The sequence below is a fragment of the Colletes latitarsis genome, chromosome 10, assembly GCF_051014445.1.
Source record: "Colletes latitarsis isolate SP2378_abdomen chromosome 10, iyColLati1, whole genome shotgun sequence".
NCBI classification, from domain to species: Eukaryota; Metazoa; Arthropoda; class Insecta; order Hymenoptera; family Colletidae; genus Colletes; species Colletes latitarsis.
This window is the reverse complement of record NC_135143.1, coordinates 4363305-4386422: the sequence shown is the minus strand read 5'-3', so window position 1 is coordinate 4386422 and position 23118 is coordinate 4363305. Positions and strand designations below refer to the sequence as shown.

The 23118-nt window shown below is 32.7% G+C and overlaps 1 protein-coding gene across 6 annotated transcripts in view; it reads right to left on the bottom strand.

The window, feature by feature from the left end:
* Kair1d (Kainate-type ionotropic glutamate receptor subunit 1D) overlaps nt 1-23118 on the bottom strand; it is an 881193-nt gene that overhangs the window by 645884 nt on the left and 212191 nt on the right. The window contains exon 3 of one of the 6 annotated variants that reach the window (XM_076774729.1): nt 15840-15902. The exons of the other annotated variants lie outside the window; for them this stretch is intronic. The gene's annotated coding sequence lies outside the window, so the exon portion shown is untranslated. The remainder of the gene's footprint in view (nt 1-15839; nt 15903-23118) is intronic. 6 annotated transcript variants of the gene reach the window in all.

Below are 23118 nucleotides of genomic sequence, written 5' to 3'. Positions count from 1 at the left end.
TTTAATTTTTTAATAACTTTTTAATGAAGCCTCTGTCAAGAAATTGATATTCTTGATTTTCGTCTTATTTTGGCCTCTAGAATCTCCCATTAAAATTTTTCCCAAGGGTGGCCGAACATCCTGTATTTAATTTTAGGTTGCCTACAGTTAATATAAGCTCACTGATTCCATATACATATTTGTAAGCATACAAAGCGGTATGACACAAAGAGAGAAATCTCTTCTATTAATCGACAATGCGTTAAGTCTACAATGACGAGTATCCTAAACAATTCTCTGTAAGGTCGATCAAATTTAATGCAAGGTAAATAGAATTATTTTCACGGAGCTAAAACAAGCAACGTTTAATCGAGCGACGAATCCAATAACAACTCGAAGTTTCTATTTAACCGCGTTGTGACTCAAAACACAAAGGAATAAGTGGTCACATACATTATAGGCCACCAGGGATGAGAAAAACACTGAAGTAGAGTTGATCACAACCGTGGAATCGTCCCCAAGGAACCGAGCTATCCTAACCACGGCAAAAGTAACCGATATGACAAAGTTGGGCAAATTTTATTCACGAATAACGAATAAAAATTTTGTTTTATTAGTTCAGATTCAAACTAACATTCCGTCATATTTTATTCGTAAATTCATTTATAAATTGGAATTTATTAAAGGTTGAGGTGTCCAAATACTTGAACATATAAGTTGGGTCAAACTTAGCTTGAATTGTTTAAGCAATCTTGATTATCCAATAAAATTTGATTATTAAAACAAACATGATTATGTATTCTTATTTAATTACAGTATTATATTTCAATAATAAAGTTCGCTTGAAGAAGATTTAGATAAGTTTACATATAGTCAAGAATAATCATGATAACTCTAGAAATTAAAAAAAAATATCTGTTCCTTTAAATAACTTGGGTTGGACAAATGAGTAAAAGTTGAAAAATGATTAAAAATTTTTAATTTCTTTGAGTTTATACTAAGATGATTTTGGAACAAGAGGAAAAATCACATTTTGTATAAACAATCAAATTGATTAAACATTTGGACAGATTGAATTTTCTCAAAATCGATCACATATGTAAGCTGCTTGAATAATCAAATACTTGACTTGGTTTGAATTTCAAGTACATACTTGAATAGCTTTAATCGAAGGATTTTTTATAATCCTCATCTTATTGAAAACTTTTAAAGATGTGTTTTCGTTTTTCAAGTTAATCTTTAGGTCATCTTTAGGAATATTATATATAAAAACAAATTTTTAATGTAGATAATTGGTCATGTAAAGTGTAATTTTCGTTCTTTAACAAAAATTGAAGATATCGACATAATTTCTGTCACCAAATTCTGTCATCAAATATAAGTAGAACGATAGAAAATCAACTGTGAATATTCACTATGACTTAGAAAAATGGATTTCAATATAGACTTTTATTATTATATGTTTTTTGCACTTCTGTAGACTTATATTGACATGATTTCCTGAACACGAATACGATTTTATTTGTTATCTTAGTATGTTATTATCTTTGATTTTGACTAACCATGGTCACAAGATTTGGCATCCCTTGAATTTTATCTGTGAGGTTGTGTTAAAACAAATAATTATTATGCATTCCTGAATCAAAAGCGAGAATCATTTGAAGAATTAAAGATACAAAATACATTAGAATGCGCTTATACAAATCTAATTCGGAGAGTATAGTTGGGAATTTTTTTATGAATTAAGTTAATTTAATAAGTGATTTACATGCCTCATTTTCATTTAAAGTAACTCCAAAACCATAAACAGAGGTAACACAGCACATCATGTTGATATTAATGGTATTGATGCTATTTGGATCGAGAATATTCACAATTGATTTTCTCGACAATGAAACTCAAATGAACAAATGTTATTCTTTATTTTCGATTTGTTTTTTCATGTAAAAAAAATCCTTCCCGCGTGTACCATCGATTCTAGGACACCCTACATTTTCAAAACTATATTCTTTAAGTAAATATAAAAAAAATCGATTTTTTAAAAGATTTATACTACAATATCCCCTTAATGATACAGTCGCGTCTCCAATGTTATTTCGTCAGAAAATAATTCACATCTCTGATCCTCGAGGCTCGAGTGTTGTCGAATTTCGAGGACCTGTTCATTCTAGATTTTCTCTGGTCCTACCATGCGAGTCAAGTGTATACTTTACCTACGCGAGACCGGGATTCCAAGTCAGTTTATAAATAAAACTGAGTGTGAAATGTCGGGGTTGTCGGAGAAATATGGTCGGCTGTATATCCCACGCAGAAACGTGTACGGGAACGTGCTGTTTGCGGATCATGGATAATAACACCTAAGTATCGATGCAAAATCCATTTGGAATCACTGGTGAGTATCAATGAACGTCACTGAACGTGAATACTTGAAGGATTGCCATACGTTAGTTTATGGATAAAACGATACACGATACGTATAATTTTTCTTGCATAGGTAACACAACATTTGTAAAGCTTCCTCAGAAAATTTTACAACAGTCTATTTTAATTGAGTTTCCATTAATAGAGAATTAAAATTTGCAATATTAAAATACAAACGAAAGGCAATATTTTAAAGCAAAAAAAATGGCTGCACATTAGTTTCTCGTCTTATTGTTAGTCAATTATTGTTCTAAAGTCTAAAGTTCTAAAATCTTATGACAAAAAGTTTCTTTGTGTGGTACGATAGTAATATAAAATGTAATTTATTCAGGTCTAGTAAACCATACAGCGAAATTACAAAGGTAGCGAAGCAGAGATGTTTTATAAAACTGTTTCGATAGTAATACACAAGCACAGGAATTCCCTGCGACCGACTGCCCGCTTTACTTGGGGGTTCCCCTACGGTCGACCAGTATTCCAACGTAAAGCGCCATCGTGCAGCCATAAGCGTATCACACTTTGGACGCTCCAATCTATCATACAAAGAATATCATCTTATAAAGAATATTGCCGGACTAAAATTAAGAAAACAAATGCCGGACAAATTAAGAAAATCCTATTATGTTTCACCCCAAATAATAAGAAACGTTGAAAATACTCAACAATAATCGTGGTAAATTAACGACAACTTGTAGTGATGTTAAATAATTGTAAGCGTTGTATTAAATTAGAAAACGTCGAGCAAAAGATGAAGAATCTTCACTGTTTCTGATTCCTTGCAACGAGGAAATTTCGGATTCACTCTGTATTTAGATTTCCATCCAGAAACCTGAGATTCAATTCTGATGCTCGTCGGTACGTCACTAACGAAATCATCCATTCCAACATAAACGCGCTTGTGGTTATTCCGCTGTAAACTTATCATACTTCACAGAGCACACCCACCGGTTGAGTAGTCATAACTCCTTAGATGTACCAAACAAATGTTTCCAGAGTAATCTCCTGTCATAGCAACAACATTTATGTATTATGCATTATATTTTGTAAATTAGTTTACAAATCCTGCGCTCAACCATGTGAATTTCTAATAATTCTTGTTTTGGTTACTGCACATTCCACGGCAACTCAACATTAATTTACTTATTGTTCTGTTCGTAGAATTCTGAACACTCGAGAATTAATTGAACGAAGTATGCAATATGTTGCGCCGTAACTGTCTTTTCTTAATTTTTTTTTACTGACAATGAGTACATTTAGTATAGTGTGTACCATCGCTGCTCAACCTTTACGTAATTCGTAACATCGAGTTATTTTATTCAGTCAAACTACAAATATAGAAAGTAAACTAAATGTTAAAAATAAAATTATAAATTTAATAAAGAAGTTCACTACGTAAATAAGAAAATATTTAATTTTGAGAATCCATGGAATAAATATACTTTTGTCTATTTATATCGAAAAGAAAAGAACTTTTCATTTTTTATATTTGAAAATGCTAATTGTATCCAATATGTAGAACCAAAGCAAGACATAATTATATGGTCCATATTTGCACAATTGTATATTCATTTTTCATATACTTCTAAATGTTTTCAAACTTCTGTTATCAGGAAGAAACACCAAAATACGTACGATGCACTAGATATCTGACTGTTTTACAATTAAAATACAATTGTAATTATTTTTTTGTTGGGATTGGATCAAAAAACACTTTCGACTGACTGGTTGAGCAGACACTGAGTTAAAATAATGTAAAATGTACTACATTGACGACGAAAATATCAGATTTGATCGTCACCGACTTTAACAACATTCTGCAAGTTTGTAGAGGCATATACAACAATCGTATAACGAACTAACAATAAACAAGGGAAAGTAAAACAATGTACATAGTTTGAGGTATAAGCAAATTAATTTTATTTTTCATTTATACACAAATTTGGATAAAATTCATCATACAAACGATGAAAACATAAATACATCCATATAACACCACAAACACGTCGTGAAACTCACCTGCTTATAAGAACATTTAAATGTATACAAGGTGTTCGACCACTCTTGGGAAAAATTTTAATGATAGGTTCTAGAGGCCAAAATAAGACGAAAATCAAGAATACCAATTTGTTGATTGAAGCTTCGTTAAAAAGTTATTAACAAAATTATTAATAAAATTTGTCCACCTACACGAATTTTTTTCTCGAAAGTGAGTAGGTATGGGGTATATCTATGGATAAAAAATGATTGTAATTGACCCTTGCAACCAAAAATAATTTTTTCACAACGATCTGAAATATTTTTTTTTTTCGCCGAAAGATTTAGACATCTACCTTCCGTCAATTTTTCTTAAAAATTCGTTTTTGATTTTTAATAAATTTGTTTGACGCTGTACGGAAGTATTGTCTAATACTTTTTTTATAGTTGTCCATGAACTCTACTTCCATACTAAATTTCATTGAGATCCAATTGACTATTGTGGGAGTTACGGATGTTTGAAAATTGGACCATTCTTATGGGGATTTTCTCACTTTACGGAGTCAAGGAACAAGTTCTCGAATATTTTTGAAATTTCTACATATTTTCCACTAAAATACGCGTTGTTTGCCTTTTGAAACATTAAAATCGTCCAATCCGTTCAGAAGTTATGGCATTTTAAAGATACGCATGAAATTTTGGAGAAACATTTCTGGCCTGAAATTACAATTTCGGTAAGGAATTTTTTTCACGAAAATGGTTAAGATTTCGAGGGTATGTCTATTCACCAAAAGTGAGTGTAATTGACCCCTGCAACTAAAAATAATTTTTTCAGAATGATTTGAAAGTTTTTAATTTCTGCACTGACTAAATTTTTTTCTCGAAAGTGTTTAAGATTTCGGGGGCATGTGTAATGACCAAAAATGATTGTAGTTGACCCCCGCAACCGAAAATAATTTTTCTGGAATGATTTGAAATTTTTTTTTCGCAAAAAAATTTAGACACCCACCCACTATCGTTTTTTCTTAAAAATTCGTTATTCATTTTTAGTAAATTTGTTTGACGCTCTACAGAAAAGTTGTCTAATATTTTTTTATAGGTACCCATGGGTTCTACTTCAAAAAAAAATTTCATTGGAATATATTCACTATTGTAGGAGTTATGGCTGTTTGAAAATTGGACTATTTTTATGGGGTTTTTCTTACTTTACGGGTTTAAGGAACAACTTTTCGAATAGTTTTGGTATTTCTACATATTCTTCGCCAAAATACGCGTTGATTGCATTTTGAAACATTAAAATCCTTCAATCCGTTCAGGAGTTATGGTGTTTTAAAGATGCGCATGAAATTTAGGGTAGACATTTCTGACCACATAGTATATTTTCGGTAATGAATTTTTTTCTCGAAGGTGCGTAGGATTTCGGGGGTATGTCTATTCACCAAAAATGGTTGTAATTGCCTTCTACAGCCAAAAATATTTTTTCTAGAACGATATGAAATTTTTTTTTTCGCCGAAAAATTTTCCAGACAGTATGGAACTTTAAATGTTAATAACTTTTTAACAAAACCTCAATCAACAAATTGGTATTCTTGATGTTCGTCTTATTTTGGCTTCTAGAAACTCCCATTAAAATTTTTTCCAGAGGTGGCCGAATAGACTGTATAAGTAACTGCATACAATGCGAATCTAATCATTTTGTTATAGGCAGGTGCTTGTAATTGAGTAATAATTGAAAAAAATAAGTTAGAAAAAAATAAAAAAGAAAATAAAAGAAAAAATAAAAAAAATTCTACGCGTGATGGAATTGGAACATAGGACAAAATATTACTAGTTTTTTATGCTGGCCACTGCGCCACAGTCATTTTGAACTTAAATGATCTATCATTAGAATATATCTAACTAAGCAATTTTTATATACTTTACATTTATTTTCTCATGACTAATTGACCATCTGTGGCTGTAACTCCAGTTACAATTATCGTACGCGTGAACCTATAAGCCAACAAAATATTATTAAAATTGATAAGGATCAAATCTAACGTTCTTCTTGTGAGTATTACAGTAAAAAAACCAGGTATTTCGAATACAAAAATAAATCTAAAAACTTTGTTATGGCAGATGTCCATGGATCTGATGGTTAAGAATACGTGTATAATAATCAGGACAAGAAATTTTTATACACCCTGAACAAGTCAGTGTCTAGTGTCCAGACGTAGAAGAAACGATAGACGTTATAATAAACCTGAATGTACTGGAAATAAATGTCCAGTACGCTATGAATTCGATAAACGGTGAGCCTTCGATATCAACAAGTTGTCTCGCTAAAAATGGTAAAAATAACAGAAATAGTAAAATCCAAGCAATCAACCTGCCAAACATCTCGCCTAAATATCGTAAAAATAGCGCAGTTTTATTTCTATCGTACACTTTTCACAAAGAAATATTATAATTTTATGAGGCATAATAACGTTACTCAAGAAATATTGAAAAAGAGACAGATTGAGATTCTAGAGAAAATACACGAAAATTCCTTCAAGGAAGACATAGTGAGAGCAAGAGTTTCTATTTATAGCACCTTGTACACGTTCATTAAGGATATAGATAAAAGGCAGCGGACGAAATATAGAGGTTTAAACATACCACTAGCATACAAAAGAACCCAGGCCCAATTAACGTTATCAGGAAAATTACGATGGATAGTAAACAACAAGAGTTGTACGCATCCTATTGACAATAACCTACTCTGCAAAATGTATAACAGGAAGGAAGCGGAGACACCAGAACATATCCTAGTAAAACGCCCCAAATGCGAACAATACAGACCAACATCATTAAAAGAAATAGAGATCTTATACGTATTTCATTTTCCCAAGAAGGAAAAGAGATAAAAGACACATACGTACGTGTAAAATCATGGCTGAGGTTAAAAAAATTCTTATATTTAAATTACTAAAGAAATGAACACACCAAGGTTTACAACAAAAACAAACCGATGAAAAACAGAACAGAATTGCACATACGGACACATTGTTTATAAATATTTATATATAGGACTGTAAGGGGCGTACACCTCATACAATAAATAAATACTGCTACTACTACTATTCAGCTGCAGAAACAACAAGTTCACTATAGGAAAATAATCAAATAGTACCGAGTCGTCACGTTGAGCACAAAAAATACTTAATTAAGAAAGTAAATCAACAGTAGAACCGTCAGTGGAGAACCAAGTACAATCTTAAACAGCAAACAATTAAGAGAGAATTTAATGAAGAAACCCCAGCAATCAGTTTCAACAAAAAAGGCCAAACAATAATAAACCTATGGCGACACCAGTCGTATTCGCCACCAGAGGGGTTGCTCTCTCGCAAGCGCTCGACTGACTCTTCCGTTCCTATACGTGGTGTGTCTAAAAAGTAATGAAACTGATTTCTAAATTGAAATATCTCCTAAACTACTTGCTTTTCGACATAAATAGTACATTTTTATAAAGAATGTTTAGCTGCATCGTTTGATACATAAAAAAGTACCTTATACCATTTAAATAAACAAAGTTGACCTTTGTAAACTCGTCCTTGACGCGTCCGCCTACGAAAAAACTAATAACATAAGAATATACCCAACTTGATACCATTTAAGTTTCCTACGAAACACTTTTCGCTACGTGTCACAATACCGAGGAAATCAAGATGTCAAAATCGACTGAGACACCCTGTATATAATTAATTTTCTTGTATTTCATCTCAAAAGTTCAATGCAGAAAAAAATTTGATTGGCGCTATAGTTATGTAACGTACTGTAGAAATCGCGAATCTTATATTATTATAACCCACCGATTCAATAATTCAATGTAACTCTTAAGGCACTAGTATAGGTATTTCACTATATATTACACATTCTCTGCAGTAAAACTGAACTACACAAATGTAAACAAAGAAATACGTGTATTTTAATATAAAGATGAAAAAATCTACTAAAGTTAATTCTCCCACGTCCAACAAGCTTGCATGTAGTAAACCTGAGTCGGAAGTCACACAATTCCGGCATCCGATTGTTAATTAACAACTTATATAGCGACAAAATAGAGAAAATAAAAATGTGAAACAAAAAGGTACGGCGTCGGATAGGCGCACGAGACATCGTACACGTACGACACGTTCGTGACAAAGCGAGATTTTAATTGCTGGAAAACAATGGATTTCACGAGTCACGGAATATCTGGGATGTTCTTCGCGCACGAGAGAATAAGAAACGGTTGCGATTCACGGCTGAAATATTAGCGATTCAATTGCAGATAACATTTTGTCACGGGCCATGAAAGTCGCGGTAATAAAAGCTGCGACGTTATAGGGCAGCGGCACGTTCTTTTTCGCTGCTTCAACGTCTCGAACACGTGCCGCGTCGAACGTTGAAACGAACCCCCTTGACTTTTAGTGTTCCCGTAGACTTCTCCTGCTCCTTTGCGTCCCCTACCGCGAGATCCGATATCGATATTCGATACGGCCGCGCGTACAAATTGCGCCGCGGCCGAGTAAATACATAATTCTCGACCGATATTTATCCCGGACAGTGAAAAATCGTCCACAACTCCCCGAGTTTATTTCGCGATGGCTTTTTTCGATTCTGTGGACGTTGATTTGATACGTGACTTTCTCGCAATCGATTCTGTATTTTGACCGCGAGCCTCGACTATTAATAAACCGTGGATATTGCGATCGGGTAACGGGACATAGTACTTTAGGAGACCGACGAAACGATATTTCAAAACTATTGCGAACGATTCGCCCGATACAGGGGTCGTCGAACCGTTTCTGAGACGCAATCTCGGAAAAAACATTTGGATCGATTTGATGTTTCAACCCCTTTGCAGTTACGTGTCTTATAGGCGACATGATAAAGAAAGAAATATAATTCGTCATGTTAAACCTTGGGTGCTGAATATTCCTAGTCGAAGTGCTGGTTGAAGACAGAACACTGAACGTTAGTGCAAACTCTGTTGATGGATTATACAGGGTGTTCGGCCATCCCTGAGAAAAATTTTAATGGAAAATTCTATTGGCCAAAATGAGACGAAAATCAAGAATATCAATTTCTTGACTGAAGCTTCGTTAAAAAGTTATTAAAAAATTAAATTAAAAAATTTCAAATCATTCTAAAAAAATTATTTTTGGTTGAGGAGATCAATTACAAACAGTTTTGGTGAATACACATATACCTGAAATCCTATGCATTTTCGAGAAAAAATTTGAGTAGGTAATGAAATCTTTAGACGAAACTAAAAAAATTACATTTAGTTACAAGGGTCAATTACAAGCATTTTTGGTCATTAGATATACTCTCGAAATCCTGCCCACTTTCTAGAAAAAAATTCAGTACGGGCGGAACTTTAAATGTTAATAATTTTTTAACGAAGCCTCCATCAACAAATTAGTATTCTTGATTTTCGTCTTATTTTGGAATAGAATCTTCCATTAAAATTTTTCCCAAGGGTGGCCGAACACCTTGTATATGAAATACACGTGTATTTAAATATACATATGTGAAATAAAGATCTCTAATATACGTACATGTACGTTTATAGCACTCAAAAAATTAATATGGTAGAGTAAGGCTAGATCGCATAAATACGATTGGTTTTTGTTTTTCGATTTGTTTCTGACCGTGGAATACATGTAATTTGTTCAGTTTTAACATTCAATTAATGTTACGTCTATATTAAAGAATAAATAAAATATTGAGTCTAAGTCAACATTTTTAAAAAATGAGTTCATCAATTATCTTATATTACGTTATTTTAAACTAAATTAATTCAATGTAATTTTTACGATATTGTCAAAAATGAACCAGTGCTTGTTATTTTAACACTATATGGAATAGATTTAGCGTTAATTATGAAAGTGGTCTAAGTAAAAAATGTAAAACAATGAGTTTATCAATTATTACAAATCAACCGACGACAATAATGATAACGATGACAACACATTCTTTAACTAAACTATGTCAACAGATAGCGATTCAGGTAAGTTAATGACAGCATACTTACTATTTGAATACGTTAATTATTCGGATGTGAAAAAGTTGAAGACCAAAAATATATGGAAATATTAACTTACTTCTATTATACACCACCAATAGACTAGTAATGGAAGAAAAACATAACTATATGATGTATTAAATACCCTTCAGTTTTTCGAGAACATTTTAAAAATTTCAGAACTCATAATAATAGAAGTCTAAAGTGATAAAAATGGATAACTTTTTAAAAATAATTAATAAATGTAAATGAATTATTTCATTAAAATTTTGATTTTTAATAAAACTCGTATTTTATTATAGATTTAAGTCACTTATAGGGCATTCAGTTAATTTTCAGTCAATTTGAACTTTAATAACAACATTTTCGTATGAAATTCCAATTTAAGACCAATAAAATTCTAAATTAAAATGTTACATAATATAGAAATATTTTGAAATTTATTCAAATGTAATCCTTTAAATATCTCGAAACAAGAAATATATAACTTAGACTACTTTCATAATTATTTAGGATTTTATTAATGATATGGAACCTTAAAACTCAACTAGTTTTTAAAGTATTTAAACAATGCATTACATTTTTGCAGTAGCGTATAAGTTTTGTGAAATATGTATAATAATGATCTATGCCAATCAAGCAACACATTAACAATAGAAATTTTAAACAAAAAAGATAAAACCAATCGTAGTTCAAATACGTTCTCATACAATTTTATTCTTCGAAATATGTTTTCAAATCATCGAATTCATGACAAATAGACAATTCAGGCTGTAATATAGTTTCTATCGCAACAATTTTGGACGAATTTTAATAAAGTCAGGAAATTTTAAAGTTTCACAACTTTTGTGTAGTATCAAAACGCCATATTATTTTCAAGTTGTGTACATTTGATCATCTCAACGCAGTCTCATCCTGTAGGATTATTTCTAATAGTTGTATGTCTGACGAGTAAATGTAGTGTGAAGTAGGCTTAATGTTGGCAACACTGGCACGCGAGGGGATCGGCGCGTCAGTTCCATTGTCTTGCGAGAGTTGAGAATTATGTTACTAATATATTAAATATATATATTTCATTATTATCTAAAACAACATTGGATTACATACAACTGACCTCATTCCTTCCACACATCCAACAGGTACTCGTTTTAACTTTGAATCTGTAATACAAGGAATAACATGGATTTGCCGCGAATAATTCGCCTCGCTGGATTTTCGAACCGAACCAAGTCTGTAGTTTGGAAATCTAGGTAAATTTATTCGAATACTTTACGTCGCTTTCGAGGTTATCGGCTTACCAGCATGGAGCACAAACTATCATAAACGTCGAGCCGATTTCGTGTGCTTCGGGTAAGCGCCTTCGAACGGTGATTTCATCCTCGTGATATTCCACGAACGGAATACATACATGATCGCGAATTACATCCTTTCGATCTCGTTAAATATACCGAATGTACCAAACGAGAGAATGTTTAAATACAAATATTTTATGGAAGTACAGAATTTCATTATTTGGAATAAACAAAAGTTTCGATATACTATTAATTCTGAAATATGATAATGGAGTACTGTATTCCCCACTAATTTTTGCCGCTGATTTATTTGAAGTTTCCACATAATGTATTTATGCCCTATCGACAAACAGTAAACTGAAATAATGTTTCTCTTTATTTATTACTTAGTTCACAATAATTTCATGTTAATAAAATGATAATAAATTTTTGAACTCTACTTTAGTTTATTTTAATGTTTGAAAAGTTTCCTAGTGTAGTGTTTTATTATCAAGTATACAGCCAAATCAGGAAATTTTTTAAACATATATGTCTTTGAATATTTATTTTAAATTATGTCTATGAAATATGCTATAGAAATAGATGATCAGTGCAAAAGATAATAAAATACAAGAAACGAAAAAAGACAATACCTTTTGTCTATGATATAGTTTTATAACGATATTAGTCAACTTTTATGTTTGTTTGAAATTCCAAACATGGTTTATTGTATGTCTTATTTAATACACATTTCTTTATTTTTCGAATGTTAATACTACGGGGGCTTAAAACTCTCCAAATTATTTACCTGTACGCAATTTGGTCATCTGGCGATCACGTCCAACTTTATTGTCCTACTATCTCGCCGGACAATAGAAATTGATATACAGGGTGTTCCCATCCCTGAGAAAAATTTTAATGGGAGATTCTAGAGGCCAAAATAAAACGAAAATCAAGAATACCAATTTGTTGATGGTGGATTCGTTAAGGAGTTATTAACGTTTAAAGTTCCGCCAGAACTGAATTTTTTTCTCGAAAGTGGGTAGGATTTCAGGGGTATATGTATTCACCAAAAATTATTATATTTGACCCCCGCAACTGAAAATAATTTTTTTAGAACGATACGGAAACTTCTTTTTTCATCGAAAAATTTAGGCACCTACCCCCTGTCGATTTTTCTTAAAAATTCCTTTTTCATTTTTAGTAATTTTGTTTGACGCCCTACAGAAAAGTTGTCTAATACTTTTTTGTAGGTACCCATAAGCTCTACTTCAAAAAACAGTTTCATTGAAATATATTCACAATTGTAGGAGTTATGGCTATTTGAAAATTGGACCATTTTTATGGGGTTTTTCTCATTTTGCAGGGTTAAGGACCAACTTTTCGAATATTTTTGCGATTTGTACATATTCTCCACTAAAATACGCGTAGTTTGCTTTTTTAAACATTAAAATCGTCCAATCCGTTCAGAAGTTATGACGTTTTAAAGATTCGCATGAAAATTCGGGCAGACATTTCCGGCTAGAAATTATATTTTCGGTAAGGAATTTTTTTCTCGAAACTGAGTAGGATTTCGGGAGTATGTCTGTTGACCAAAAATGCTCGCAATTGACCCCTGCAACTAAAAATAATTTTTCCAGGACGATTCGAAAGTCTTTTTTTTCGCCCAAAACTTTCAGCACTTACTCGAATTTTTTTCTCGAAAGTGGGTAGGATTTCGGAAGTATGTGTATTCACCAAAAATGATTGTAATTGATCCCCGCAACCGAAAATAATTTTTCCAGAACGATTTGAAATTTTTGAATTTAATTGTTAATAACTTTTTAACGAAGCCTCCATCAACAAATTGGTATTCTTGATTTTCGTCTTATTTTGGCCTCTAGAATCCTCTATTAAAATTTTTCCCAGGGGTGGCCGAACACCCTGTATGATAAGCAGGTAAATTAAGATATTAAAGACTTGAGTAAGACCTTTACCTGTTACGATACCTCTAAAAGTGGCGACACTAGGAAAATATTTCTTCGTACGGCCCTGACTATGGGCTAAGGCCCTTAGCTGCTCGTATTTCTGTCAATTCATTTGTTTCGGGAGCTGAAACTTGTAAACTTTGACACCCACTCGAGTTTCAACTTCGCTATATTGTGGCCCGGATTATACCAGTTATTCGAACTTTCGAAGAAATTGTAAACGTGGAAAGGCAGTAATACGAGAACGGATTGTAAAACAATCCCTTACCGTGAACACTTCCGCAACCCGTTTACAATTTAAACCGAAGAAATCGTAAACGTGGAAAAGAAGGAATACGAGAACGGATTGTGAAACAATCCTTTACCGTGAATACTTCTGTAACCCGTTTACAATTTAAATCAAAGACATCGTAAACGAGGAAAGGAAGTCATACGAGAACGGATTGTGAAACAATCCCTTATCGTGAATACTTCCGCAACCCGTTTACAATTTAAACAGATCAGCTCGTTCTACGACCAGATCAACAAGACTGTAAAAATCTCGTGGATTATTATACGAGATTTCCATTTCAGCAGTGGCTACGATCCACCTCAGCCTGAATATAGACACGTATCGCTGCAATCAGAGGTCGTGTCCGAAGTTTCGAGTTCGACGCTCGAACCTCCCTTGACTGTCGAACGGTTAAACTCCCATCTATAAAGGCCTTATTGGCGAATTCCTTGAGTGGACTTGTCGTCTTCGAGTCGGTGGCTAGGATAATCCTTGCATTCCCAGCATCCGGCGATCAGCTAGAGCGCTGTTCACTCATCGCCAGTGTGCACGGACACTGGTCGTAGAACACCGCTTAAATAGCGCCATGGTAAACGTGCCTTAACTGTCAGTCTCTGCATGCGCCGTTAAAGTATTGTACCACACCGTGCCCGTACGCATAACGAGAACGATGAGAAGCAGAGGATTAAGCAACATTTGGAGCCTTACAACCTCCATTTGTTAACCTCTCCTACAACAGTTGAGACTTGCAGTCGTGGAAGTATCGAGATTGAAATCTCGCCTTCCCGAACTGCAATCAAACGCTTCCTGGTTTAAAAGGAAACGTTCACACATACAGCCCACTAGCTCAGTTGCGTAACGCGGCGGCTGAGTTCTCCACTTCTGAGTGCGACAAACACAACCAGGAGCACGTGAACATTAAAACGAGACGGACAATGTGACTAACGTTACTGAATATTTACGCCTAGAGTTTTTCTTCGACGCGACACGCACATAGAACCATCGATGAAGCGAAAATAAATTTAACGTGCAGTAATTACTTTTCCAACGTCCTTTCCCTCGTGATCCGGACCCCCGTTAGATGAGGTACTCAAATAAACATTTGAGCTCTCCCTATTCTAAGAATCTGCTTCACGAATTTTATGGGAGCCAACAATGTTATTAGTAAAGAATAACAGCAACAATTGTCATGATATAAGTCTCATTCATATTCATTTAAATAGAAACAAAACTAATATAATATGCAACAAAAAATATACATAAGTGATAAAACAAAGCAATTATATTATTGTTTAGGTCAGGAGTGAAGAACATTTTAACATTAAAAGGCAGTATAACACTTCACGAATATTTTCCGACTTGCCTATATTATAAAAACATAGTTGTCTAAATATGAATTAATATAATCTCGGCAATTTATAAACTATCGAATAATTTTTTATTTTCATTTTCTTTTCCACCTGTTCACGAATCAAATAAGAAAACTGGGCGAACCCCTAAACATACAACAACGGATGCATTGATAAGAGAGTCTAACTTTTTAACATTGTGTTTTAAAATACTGAAATTCTAGATTTAATTAATTAAAATATACGTTATATGAGATTGCATAATTTATAAACAAAAAAGATACATATCAGACAAGGCATGTAAAAATTTGCAGATACTCTGTTCATGAATTATATGAACAAAATGAAAAAAATTAAGAGAGAAACCCTTATAATGCAAACAATAGCAGAATTGGACGCAAGTTGTACAAAACCATTGTAAAAAAAAAAATTATATGTTTGATTAATTATTAACAAAAATTATAGTTTGCGCCCATCTTAAATAAGTATCGAGAATGCTGTATACTTATGAGGTAACCGAATACTTGAGAAAATGACGTGAGAAAACTAACAATGAGAAAATACGATAAATACCTGATAAAAAATTTCTGCTAGAACTAGCCATGTATTCGTCTATGTTCAGTTTTCATGACTCACCTAAAACAAAGAGGAAAAATTGAGTTAGCAACAAAAAATAATAATCTTAGGTTTAATTAAGTCAGGAGTGGGAAATCTTGTCATTGGAAGATTCCGTATTACTTCACAGGTTCTTCATAAAACTGTACATATTTTACATATAAGTTTCTATAAATTTTGTTGTGCTTTGACGTCGATTTTGTTTAAAAGAAATCATTCTTCTATTCTTTAAATACTGGTTAATATATATTCTCATTACTAAACTAACAATACGTGATATAAAAAATAAGCATTTGTCTTATTTAAACATGGAAAATAATATATTAACAATTCTGCAAAAGTGGTGAAGTTTGGCGAATGTGCATATAGAGCACAATATGCCTTGCTAATTATAAAAAATAACGATATTCATATCAATTCAATGGAAAATGTTATTCTACGATTTTTGTGTAAATGAAAGAAAGTTCACGAACTGTCGCTGCTATTAATCGCTCGAAACACAGAGCCATAATTTCGAATAGAACTTAATGTTACGTGGACAATACGATTTCGAGTGGCATTCATGTCTGCCGTGAAGAGGCTCAAGTAGACGAGCGCGTCGATAAATGTCCGTTATAATCGCTGGCGGCCTACGGTTTGTATTTACTTCCGGGAACTCCATTCATGCGTTGTATATGACGGCAATTAAAAGTTTATCGAATAATGGCGAAAGGATCGGAATGAGCCCGACGTCGTTATCCGTACAAACGGAATAAAAAGAAAAAGGGGGGAGACGATGTTGGGTACATCCGAAGCGGGAACGGAATCAAACTTTTAATGAATTTGCTCGAATAAGGAGTCACTTGTTACCCGTGCAATCTCTTGACTGCATGGTGAGCCGCACACCGTGTACAAAATCCACGCTTTTTCCTATACTGATCCCGCTTCGCTTCGGATTGCCTCTTCTATTAAGCTTCCTTTGGAAGTTCAATGAGATTAAATGTTGAATACGGAACTTTTTGAGTCTCCTCGTTGCCTATGTCGAAGAACGTTTCCGTAGTATCATTGAAAAAGCAACGAAAATTATTGAGAGTTATTACTTCTCACGCGTAGCATTCGACTTATGCCATTATTATTATTTATTTATTTATAATGGTCGCATGAACAGCAAGGTCATTAGCGGCCACGATATATAACATATGTAATTACAAATTAATCGTGTATGTATAATAGTTAAATTTCACGATATATAACATATGTAGATACAAATTAATCACACATGTATAATAGTTAAATCTTATTATATAAACCCACTCTTTTCAGAAATGAAAGAGTGACAGTAATACCTTCCAGATTGCTGAGGCAGTCATTGAGATTTGTCGGAAACTTATAACCCAATCGTACAAGATGGAACATTGGGCAGTTAAGCAAAACATGTTCAACAGATAGTCTAACGTTACAGGAGTTACAGATCGTTGGTGGTTTCTTAGTAATTTTCTAGATGTACGTCATATTTGTGTGGCCGATTCTAAGTCGCGTGGCTACAACCTGATCCTTCCTGCCAATAATATCTGGACATTTGTTACTATAAATATCTTTCCTTATTTTAAATAATTTGGATGGTGGTGAGTTACGCTAAAAATGGTTCCAACAGTTTTAATTCTTATGTTCAGTTCCCTGATTAGCTCGTTGTGGGAGATAGGAAGGTTTTGGGATATTGATTTTATAGCATCCTATGTAATTTATAGTCATTCGGAAATATCATAGCGCATCCTGTCCCTTCGTCGGACTTAGAATCATCAGTATAGATTTGAATGTGATCCGGATATTTCCGGATAATTTCATAAAAGAAATTTTTATAAGTGACATCGATGGTTTGTTCTTTACAATAGTCAGATAACGATAAATCAACTGTAGAATAGGGTGTTAGCCAGAAAGGAACGCTCAACATAGAAATAGGTATTGTTGGTGGAACTTCTTGAATTATATTATTTAAACATATTTTAAGTCTTTGGGAAAAGGGTTTGGGATGGAAACGTTTAGTATTATAATTTCTATTATATCGGGTCCAGAAAACATTATAAGTAGGATTTATAGGTGTACTTGAAAGCTTCATAGCATATGTCAAGCTAAGTTCCCTTCTAAATTCCAAGGGTTTTTCTTCGACTTCAGCTAGGAGACTCAGAATAGGACTTGTTCGAAAAGCGCCTAAGGCTAGTCTCATACAATCAGATTGAATAGCGTTTAGAGAGTTCAAGGTGTATTTATTTGCAGAAGAGAAGACTATACAACCATAGTCTAACTTAGATCATATTGTATTTATATAATAAGCTCTAAGCTCTACGCTTTATATTTTTTTTCAGTTTTTAGATATTGAATATGAGCTTCCCAAAATAGCTTGTGGTCAAATAAAAGGCCAAGTATTTTGATCTGATTTGATCTTTTGATGTATTGTGCGCCTAACTTTGGCTTAGTATTAGGGTAGCTTTTGCTAGACCTAGAGAGAATAATAAATTCCGATTTACTACCTGAAAATTTGAAATCTGCATTATTAGACCATTTCTGTATTTTGTTAAGTGTGTCTTGGGGGATATATTGAATAGTGGTCATATTTGTACCACTGCATAGAACTGAAATGTCGACGGCGAAAATGCAAAATTTAACTGGCCGTGGAATGACTGAAGAAACTTCATTAATCGCGATAAGAAAAAGAGTTACACTTAAAACAGAACCTTACGGTATACCATTCTGCATTTCCATTTTTTCAGATAATGCACCATTCACCTTAACTTAAATTAATCTATTGCTTAGAAAATTAGCTATAAAATGTAACATTTCTCTATCCACCCCGTTGTCGGCCAGGATTTTGATAACTCTATCTTTCCAAACCATGTCATATGCCTTTTCAATGTCTAAATTAATAGCTATTAAGTGTTGCTTAGTAATAAAAGCATCACATATTAATGCTTCCATATTTACAAGGTGATCTGTTGTATTTCTATATTTCCTGAAGCCATACTGATGTGGAGTTAAGAAACATTTGTCATCCAACAGCCAAAGAAGTCGTTTATTTATTACTTTTTCCATGAATTTACATACAGTGGAGGTAAGAGCTATAGGTCTATAGTTCTCAGGTTTGCTAGGATCTTTGTTAGGTTTAAGAACAGGGATAACCATGGATTCCCTCCAGTTGTCAGGAAAAGATTTAGATACCCATATCTCATTGTATAAATTAATTAAGTAGACGAACGCGTTATCTGGGAGGCATCTTAGGAAGGTATTTAGAATGCCATCAGGTCAGGAATGCCATAAGGATGCTTTAATTTCCTTAAGCTGAATAGGATAATTAAGTACTGTGTTTGAAGTAGTGTTTAAAGAGAGGATATTTTTCATTTTAATTTGAGATGTATCTTTAAACATACAGAAGGTATCAGTGTAGTTTGCATCACTTGAATTAGTGGCAAATGTTGAGGCAAAATGGTTAGTAATCTCATTTGGAAGAGTTGTTACTGTATTATCTGACGTGATAAGTGGCGAGATTTTAGAATGCTTTTTAAGTCCATTTATTTTCCTTTCTTTATTCCATATGGAGGAAATAGGGGTGGATGCATTCATAGTGCTAATAAAACTTTCCTAAGATCACTTTTTACTTTCTTTCAGGATTCTACGAGCAGTAGACCTGAGTTTTTTGTATTGAATTTTATTGTCAAGTGTTGGATGCCATTTGAAATGACTAAACGCTTGTTTGTAGGCTTGTAAGGCTTTCATAATTTATCATTCCACCATGGGGCTTGCTTTCTATGAAATCTATTTGTAGTTTTTGGGATAGATTCATTAGTGGATTCTATAATAATATTTCTAAATACATTCACTTTGTCATTTATATTAGGGAGTAGCCATGAAAAAGTTTGGGCTTTTAGACTTTCTAATTTTTGCAGAATAACTTCTTTACCATATATTTGTCCCAATCAACTTTTTTAAGCAGCCAATGTGTGGACTTGGGGTGTTCTGGGAGATTCGAATAAAGATTTTGTATCATAATAGGAAAATGGTCGCTACCATACAACTCCCAACTAGCACTCCAAGAATAGGAAAGTGCCATTGAAGAGCTGCAGATAGAAAGGTCAATGGCACTGAAAGAGTTGTAGCTGCTATTGAAATGAATTGGTTGATTATTATTTAAAAGGGATATGTTGTGGTCCTCTAGGAGTTTTTCAATCATATGTTCTCTCTGGTCAATTTTATGTGAGCCCCATATATAATGATGACTATTTAGATCACCTAATACTATAAAAGGTTTTGAGAGTTGACTAATTAAGTCTTCTAATTCTTTTAACCATAAAACATAACTATTAAGAATGTATACATTACAAATAAATATATGACCTGATGATTTATGCCATTGTTCATCAAGGAAGAGTTTAAAATATTCGTGCTAGGAAAAGTTAGGGAAAATATCGATAGTACGAAAGAGAATAGTAAAGAGAATGAAAACAATTTATTCAAAAAATAATCATTATATTATTGAGTAATTATTTACCGAATGCACTGAAAGAAAGCATGTTTGTTGTTTTCGGGAATTGCGCACTCAGCTGTGCACGTGCCTTCTAGACCCATAACCTATTAACGTGGCAGGAAGGAATCACGTTGAATTAAATGGAAAACAGAGAAATCTCACAGAACTCATACGCGTATTACATTACTATCGTGACACATGTAAATTTAATTTATTAAATAAAAGAAAACTATCCGATTACTTCTCGCTGCACATTCTACGTTGAACGGACTTTCAAGTTACACGTAACACCTTAGGCCCAATTACCCACTCTCATCATTGGCGGCGCCACATGTCTTTTCCTAAAATATGGCGGCAATCATAAATACTTATTTTACAACATAATGTAATTATGTAATGATTATTTATAAAATTTTATGTTGGCTCATAGCAACACGCAGTCGAAACTACACAGTTAGCATTAAATTACAGGAAATTATACAAACATATTTTTATTCTCTGTTCAAATACCTTAGCTATTTAAATTGTTTCAAACAAGGTATTTGCACCGCTTAAAGTTACTTTTTTTTAAATTACACACAAAATGTATCAAATACCATTATATCCGAATAACAGGTCTAATTTTTTGTATTTATATATTAATAATTATTACTCAATTGTGATTAATTTAGGAAAAATCAATTTTGTCCACTTTTCCCTGGAATAAAGAAAATAAAGAATAATTGCTTCATAATTTTAACTTATGTTATATACTTCTACGTTATACAAAATTCACGTCATTTCATAAGTTGTGTATATTCAACATGAAATTCTATGTGTATAAAATCATAGTTCTTTTACATCTGAAATAACCAATATTTGGTTGAAAACGTTTATGTACGAAATGTATGTGAATTTCTGAATGGCCTGTACTTCTTTAGATCGTATTAAAAATGAGTAATAAATAATATAACTATATAAACATAATGATAAATATACAAGAATAGTAAAAGTTGTTTATACTGATAATGGAAGAATGTTCTCAACTTTAAAAGACTAATGTTGAGATATAAATGTATGCAAATGATATATTCCTCATTTGAATGTATCCTGAACGTGTTCTTAGTGGCATCTAAATGTGTTCTGTCACGTGAGCTGCACAGCCCTCCAAATTCTTGTCCGATTTGGTAAATGCAAATTAAAATACATATGAGATTTTTTGAAGCAATCTTATTAATGTTTCTTGTTATATTTGCTTATTTTAAGTTATTATACTTTTCCAAAATTTATAAGGCATACATATGCATATGTATAAATTAAATAAATGCCTTAGATGTCACGAAGGAAATTAGATAAAAATAACAGTCTTCGAATGTATAAAAATGTATAATTGCGATCATTTGCGGTACTAAAACCATTACTGATGCATTAAAACAGTATCATACGTTCTTTCTCACAAAAACAGTACTGTCTCATATTACTATCCCATTTTTTAGATATTTGATTTTGCATAAATTTAGGAAACATTTATATGTTGTGTTTACAGTATATTTGTTACAAGTTGTCCTAAAAATATTCTTGAAACCCGTTTGTTTTCAGCTATTCCGAGACTCTCTAGATAAAAAAAATATAATTCTAATTTCACATTTCTACCTCTTCCTCTATTAGCTTGTAGAAAACAACAATCGATCTTCAGTTCCGGATATCGGTTTGATAGATTGGCAATGGGGTGACCCTGCAATTGGTGATCGCAAAAGCATTCAGTCTCAAAGAGAGGAAAAAGACGCTATTCGTGAAATCAGAGAAAAAGCAAAGAAAATCACCAGTGCCAATTGACGAAGGGAAGGACAAAGAAATGCGCATCCTGGAATAAAAAAGAAACCAATCCGACAAAAGTTCTGACAGAACAGCAATGTAGTGAGATTTGAGATGTTTGAATTAAAAAACAATTGTAGAAAATATTCAACGAGTAAACAGGAGAGACAGAGATTTTGTTCCGGATAAGTAATATTACACAGAAAACTCGGTTTTTGTATGGATATGTCGCTATCACTAGGGAGGAAATACATAATATCGATCATACGTGTTAATTTGCCAAAACAATTCCCAAATTGTTAGAAATCAAACCGATTGTTGTTTCCTACAAGTTGTCGATCAGCAGTTGTTTCATAAATATATTAGAATGTTCAGATAGTAGCACACATGAATAATTAATTTTTGCATACTGAAATTTCTATTGTATTATGTAATAGCGCGTTTAGAGCAAGGTTTTCTATTGTATTTGTTAAAAACATTTCTTGCAAATCTTACCTTAGACATGCAGTTAGTTAATGTTTTAATTCTGATGTAATTATACGTGAGAAAATGAATCGATAATATACATTATATACATTATATGTATATATTATATACGATATACATTAATACAGTATATTAGAAATTTTTCTAAAAATATAAATTGTGATAGAAATGACTTGGTAACCGTGATTGCCTATTACACGTTATTTCTACTTACGTTGAAGATCTTAAATATATATTGTGGAATGATATCACCTGTTGTTCATAGATTCTTTCTATTTCCTAATTATTTTAAAATTCTATTTGAAAATTTAACACGAGTAAAAATAACCTGTAATGAACAGTCAGATAAGTCGTATGACAGATAATTTCAGAAGAAAAATATCAGTGAACAATTTGTAATTTCTTTCCGTGAGAAATGATTTCAATTATAGCAATTCTACTTCTGTTTATCTGCAATTGTGA